Genomic DNA, 7,297 nt, shown 5'->3' with positions numbered 1-7,297 from the left:
CTTCTTCTTCTTCTTCTTCTTCTTCTTCTTCTTCTTCTTCTTCTTCTTCTTCTGATAAAATAGATAAAGTTCAATGCGTGCTGCACTTACCTCTACCCCCTTTTTGAGCCCCGAACCAATACTAGTCTTTCCATCGGCTTGTGTCGGCAGAGCGTCTATGAGAGAGAACCTATCCTTTTCCGAGTTGACCTCCTTCAGCTGAGAGAGCGCAGAAGCGTTTGTGTTGAACTGAACGATACCCAGTTTGCTACCAGTCTCAATACAGCTCAGGATGTAGTTGCTGGCTGCTTGTTTCAACACACTCAAAGAGGCACCCTGGAAGCAAAAGCATCATGTATACAGGGTGTCTTAAAATGAAGACACATTTAAAGGGTAATGACTCGGTCATGAGGGCGTCAAGTTTGTAAATATGAAGAAAATCAGCTATCGTGTTCGAGAAATATAAAGTTTTAAAAATGTATACCTTAATTGGGTAAAAAGTAAAAATGTATGTCTTATAAGTATTCAGCTACAGGGGCGTGATCTGCCCGTTCTGGTTTCAGGACAAGGAATCAAAAAACGACAACAGTCACCTCAGTTAAATATTTACATGTTCCGAGAAAGTTTTGTAGACGTTTGAGGAGAATGGGTTATGCTGTACAGCCTTGGTACCAGTGGGATTGGGGGCAGAGCCCTGATATGGTTGCCAGAGAGGTTTGGGGGACGCCTAATAAGCCGTGAAATTAAAAATAAATGGTTACCACATTCCTCCTAACTTGAGTCCCTTCAATTATTACCTTTGATGGTTTTTGAAAGACAGAGTGTAGGAAAACTACCCACAAGCAATTGAACAGGTAAAACTCAGTGTCAATCGATACTAAAACTGTGTCTTATTTTGGTTAGTTTCTCAACACCTTTATTTACGACTGTACCTTTTTACCCGGAGAGAATCTGTGATATTCAACATGAATAAATCACTTCCACGCTTCCACTACTGACTGGAACTAATAGTGACCCTTTTTGTGTAAAGATGTGGATTTCCAAGACTGGTAGTTTCGTTTTTATTGATTACACTGGTCAATAAAACTCGTATATATGATTTTCGTATGGAATGTGTATATATGATTTTCATATGGATGAATTGTACAAAACAGCTTGCACTAAAAAAATTAATTCCATCTTTTTAGAGAACAAATATCCCTCGTTCCCTCAAATAAAAACATCAGTCAGAAGTCAAAGACCTAGGCTTCTAATTTGTAACAAAGAAAGATACAGAAGGTCATTTTTATCATAATCAATCAAACTTCTTCCATCTTAACCATCTTGCTATTAGTATTCATATGACCTTGCTTAGAGTTTGCATCAGAATAACATTGAGTATGTATTTAGCTTAATTAAGATAATTGCTGTTTATATTGTTGCTCTTTTATATTATGCATGTGATTGTAAGCCTGTGTGTGTGTGTGCACGTCGGTGTGTGTGTGTGTGTGTGTGTGTGTGTGTGTGTGTGTGTGTGTGTGTGTGTGTGTGTATGTGTATGTGTGTGCACGTGGTGAAACACCAGATCAATGTGCCAGGATCTGGACAATAAAGATGTGTCTTATCTTACCTTGTCCTAGATTTTCTCTATCCGGTCAGGGTTTTTATTACGATGTTTGGCATGTTTTTTTTCTCTTTAATTCATTAAAACATAAACCTCCAACATTGCGCTCGTATGAGAATCAAAAATACAATTTTATTAGATTTTGTTCAGCTCATTAAGCAACATATTTTTCTCGGGTAAAATCGTGATCTGTTCAAATAAAATGCCATCATACGTGACTCTTTTAATGTTCGGTCCAGCTGAAATGCCCACTTTTAACTTAATTAAAACAACTGATGTTTGGAAATTGTTTTTTCCATTCAGACATTGTGGCAGCATACCAGAAAATCGCTGTAGGTGGACACTGAACACTATATTCAATCAATTGGTTCTCACAATGGCACAACTAAACAGCGGAAACCATTTACATTGGCTTGAATATATGATCATTAAATTATTACCCCCAAGGAAGTTTTTTTGCCACTATATCATACAATGTAAAAATATTGTTTAGCTTCTTTACATTGTCTTTCGAATTTTAGAATACCACTACTTATATTAACAATCGACTGTAGAAATGAAAAGAGTCTAAACTTTAAAACAGTATGGCATAGAAACATGTGATAATAGAGATTATTCAAATATTACACACTTGGTTAAATACCTTTCTGGAAATAATAAAAGTTACTTCTCTTATCTAATAGAACCTGTTATTTTTGCTTCCCCTGACAAAATCAAGAATACCTTTTCATCTTGGACCCGTATTATCAACTCGCCGTGAGCTTCACTCAGTATTAATTGCTAATTAAAAGTTATTAATATACTTGTTTGACATTTTCACAGTTGCCTATATAAGACTACAAATGGTATTTACTGCTTTTTTATATATATATCCATGCAGTCTTCACATTCAACACTAGCTTTTTTCGTTCACTTTCCGTTACAACAGTATCGAGAAACGATTGGAGATCCTTTTCTGAATCTGCTATTAAAACTGTGTCATTAGCGTATCTGATGTTATTATTTTTACGCTATTTCACATTTTTCTATATTTCTAGGGATTATTTCACTTTATACGATGAAAATCATCAAGCGGTCTGGTAACATATCCCATCCTTTCGTCACTCCCTTTTTTAATCTGCCTAAATTCGCTGTATTCTCCATCAATATTTACTGCAGCGTTTTGGTCAAAGTACAAATTCGTAATAATTCTTAGATCTTTTCCATCTATGTCTAGCTTTTCCATTATTTTAGATAGCTCATCATGCTTTATCGGAAGCCTTTGAGTAATCTATGACGTATAAATACAGATCTTACTATGCTTCAGTACTTCTTTCTATTACCATTATTAAGGTGAATAAAGCATTTCTAATGCTCCTGCCAATGTTATGTCCTTTTCTTTGCTTCCCCCTCTCTCTCCCCGCTCTCTCCCCATGATATTTCCCTTCCTACTCCCCCCCCACTCCCCTGTCCTTACCGTCATACTTCCTGAAGTGTCCAGGACAAGAACCCGTTTCCTCGGATGCGCCTGCACATACCGGAACCTTGGACGGGTGTCTGTGTCATCTGGTAGAGGCTTCTTGACTGGGTAAGGTAATTAAATGAAAAGCAAAAATAAAATAAATAAATAAATATAATATAGTGCACATTCCCACTCGATGTCCTTTACAGTCTATTGATAGATAGCTTTCTAAAACAATGCTGGGAAACATATCGTTCAAGGTACCATTTAATTTTTCAGGCGGTAAAAACACTAACATTTTGACAAGATCACCACTGTCTATGGCCTGGTGCCCGTTCACACATGAGTCATGTAAAATGTCTTTCCCAAAGACGGAGTGTCTGTCCAAGCTGAACATCGAATCCCGAACCCGCAACCTCAGGATTATTATTCCGGTAGCCTAACCTCTAGACCACAGACGCCATGCTCGATGCCATGTTCAAGATCAAAAGTACAGATAGGCTTAAGAATAAATTAAGATAACAGAATCGAGCATGGACATCTTGAAGGGTGGTCGCAACTACTAATAAAGAAAGGGGGAGGTGGAGGTGGAGGGGTCAAGGGGCAGACAGTGGAGAGACGCCCAGACATATATTTCCCTTCAGGTTTTTCCCAATCTTCCATAATAATGATGATGATAATAATAATATAAATAAATAATGATAATAGTAATAATAATAATAATAATAATAATAATAATAATAATAATAATAATAATAGTAATAATAATAATAATGATAACAATACTGAATATTCCCCTCGCGCGCGCACACACACACACACACTCATACACACACACACACACACACACACACACACACACACACACACACACACACACACACACACACACACACACACACACACATACAAACACCCATTCTTTTTTCTCTCTCCCTCCCTCCCTCCCTCCCTCCCTCCCTCTCTCTCTCTCTCGCTCTTTCTCTCTCTCTTTCGCTCTCGCTCTCTCTCTCTCCCCTCCTCTCTCTTTCTTTTTCTTCTCTCTCCCTCCCTCCCTCCCTCCCTCCCTCCCTCTCTCTCTCGCTCTTTCTCTCTCTCTTTCGCTCTCGCTCTCTCTCTCTCTCCCCTCCTCTCTCTTTCTTTTTCTTCTCTCTCTCTCTCTCTCTCTCTCTCTCTCTCTCTCTCTCTCTCTCTCTCTCTCTCTCTCTCTCTCTGTGTGTCCCAATTTCTTTTTTTTTCTCCACCCTCCCCCCCCCTTCTCTCTCTTTTCTGTATCTATTACAGATAACAAATCTATATGTAACGAACACACCCCTAGCCACAAACAGAAACACAAATAGGTACCAGCCATTCACTTTACGTCCACCATAATGCTTGATGTTTTTCTCTGTGGGTAGTGTGAGGGATAATGACAAACAGACAGACAGACAGACAGACAGACAGACAGACAGACAGACAGACAGACAGACAGACAAACAGACAGACAGACAGGCAGACAGACAAATAATTCAAAGCAGGACAAACGTATCATAAAGTGTCCGATCTAAAACAGATATCGGCGATGTTCATGGTTTTGCTTGGTTGACCCGCTTATTACATATACTACACTAGTAAAGGAAGGGGGGGGATTTTATTATTATTATCATTATTATTATTACTATTATTATTATTATTATTATTATTATTATTATTATTATTATTATTATTATTATTATTATAATCTATCTATTACTACACTAGTAAAGAAAAAAAAAAGAAAAGGACAAAACGACGAGATGAAAGGTCAAAGTGACAGACAGTTTGGTGTATTCAGCGGGCTCAACGCTCCTGCTTTTGATAAGACAGAATAGAGCTGTCGTCTCTCTCACGAAACACAATCCTTCATATGTCAGAGGTTAACACGCTGCAATCAGTACAACTGTTGGTAAGACTTGCAAAAGGCACCTCGACCACGGGGGTCCCCGAGGTTGAGTGATGAGTGATCTCGGGTCTAAGGGAAAGTTTTAAGAGGAGTCAAGCAACATTACAGCTGTTCAATGGGTGGATATGAGTGGCATTCTTGCACGAAGACAGCGGGGCATTGCTTTGTCGAGACTTGCATTGGAAAGTTTAACTGTATGAGCCCGTCGAGCTCATTTACACCTTTATTAACAACACATTAAGCAACAACTGATTCATGAAGGTCTCGAATAAAAGAGAGGGATGGAGAGCCACAAAGGCAATTGTCTGCTACAGACAAGACACTTGATGGTGAAGAAGATAATAATTATATATTTTTTAAAGGCAATTTCTGTAAAAAAGGACGAAAATAGTACTGTCGTGCTTTGTGTTCACTCATCACTGTATACCTGAAACCACGCCAGTCGCGACACGCCAAAACACCTCGGTGCTGCTAGTAGCACGAAAGACATGGCTAAATCCACCTTTACATCAGGGGTCTAAAAGGTCAGGGACAAAGCAGGACGGCTCATACTGTTGGGCTTAGTTGTAAACGCGTCTTCTTATAGTAAAGACGGGTGTGGTGTGGTTTTGTCAGGTAATCTCCTCACATTGCCGTTTCCGTGCCTAGAGCGCCACCACATGGATGTATGATTGTGTGAAAGGACGTCAGGGGTCAAGGGTTTTTTCGGGAAGAAAATGTTAATGGTTGCTTCAAATAATCACTGCAAAATAAACCCTCACTGTCCTAACAACTTTTTAAGAAGTCAGTTTTCTTTTCATCATTTTCGTTGTTCAGTTAGTATACTCATACAAACAAGAGAACGACAAAATTACGGTGGATTTAAGAAAAGGCTTTACTTACTCCCAGCCAGTCAAGCTATGAAAATCTCGAAATATCCAAAGTACTAAAGTAATAATCCCGACGAATTGGTAGAACAAGATATGCTACTAAAAAGTATGTCTTACTGAAAGCTTCTATAAAGTATTTCCCGTCGTCAGCAACAATTTTGTTCAGGAAAATGAAAAAAACTACAATTCCAGTAATGTGCCAACATACGAACATACAAACACACACACACACACACACACACACACACACACACACACACACACACACACACACATGCACAAACGAAAACACACACATGCACAAACGAAAACACACACACACGCACACACACGTGCACACTCATGAGCTCTTTCATAACTCCTTTCGTGACAAGGGAGAAGATATTATACATGTATTCATCACCATCCGGTGCCTTGTGTTGCAGCGATTGTGTCTGTGGTTCTTGCGGTTCCCAGCCATATTGTCAACCTGTCCAGTATCTTTTCCCTCAGTCTGCCTCTGCCTCTCTTTTCATCAAACTTGCCTGTTCTTACAATATTCTCCAATGCTTCTTCCGCATTGTGTATCCAATGAACTTTGCCTGTCGTTTCCGTATCTTCGTCAAAAGCTGTCGTCTGCAATTTGCTTCAACCAAGACTAACTTCATTTACTTTTCTAGCTGTCCATGGGACACGCAGCATGTGTCTTACGAACCACAACTCTGTGGCCTCAATACATGTCGTACAAGTATTAGCGTAAACCTTGGAGTAACTATATAGGGAGAGGCCCTAACGTTGCGTCCTCCGCTCAACAGTTCCAACCAAGTTGAAGCCGAAAGGGCGGAGCTTATCGGGCCTGCCGCCATCTTTGTAAGTTCAAAACAATGCAGCGTACGCAGCGTAATCTCCTTTCAAAACAAGCTGCTCGGACTCCATTGTCTCTCAAAATTTCTTTGTCAATGTTAATTACAGCATTATAAGCACTCACGTACAGTTGTAATGTAATTATAAGGATGTTAACAAATCTTACTTGCATCAAATTACCAGCTCATTTAGTCGAATATTTACAGTAATACGTGTACTATGTATACACATTGTGATGGTAAGATATTCTGTTTTACATGTTTTAGAGACGAAATTGGGATAATAAGGATCAAAACAAAATTATAAACGGGATGATAACATTTTCTGAGTTTTTGGTAGTAGAACTTCATTATTTTTACAAAAAACGAAGACTTCTTGATAGTAACAATATAATAAGGACAGTAAGAAATCTTACTTGCATCAAATTACCAGCTCACTCAGTCAAACATTTGGTAATACATGTACTATGTATACACATTGTGACGGTAAGATAATTTTTTAAAACTTGTTTTAGAGAAGAAATTGGGATAATAAGGATCAAAACAAAAATATAAACAGGATAACAAAATTTGCAGACTTTTCGGTCATAGAACTTCATCAGTGCAAAATGATGTCATCACTGACATTATTTTTACAAAAAC

This window comes from Aplysia californica, unplaced genomic scaffold (genome assembly GCF_000002075.1).
Source record: "Aplysia californica isolate F4 #8 unplaced genomic scaffold, AplCal3.0 scaffold00208, whole genome shotgun sequence".
NCBI classification, from domain to species: Eukaryota; Metazoa; Mollusca; class Gastropoda; order Aplysiida; family Aplysiidae; genus Aplysia; species Aplysia californica.
This window is presented reverse-complemented; position numbering follows the sequence as displayed.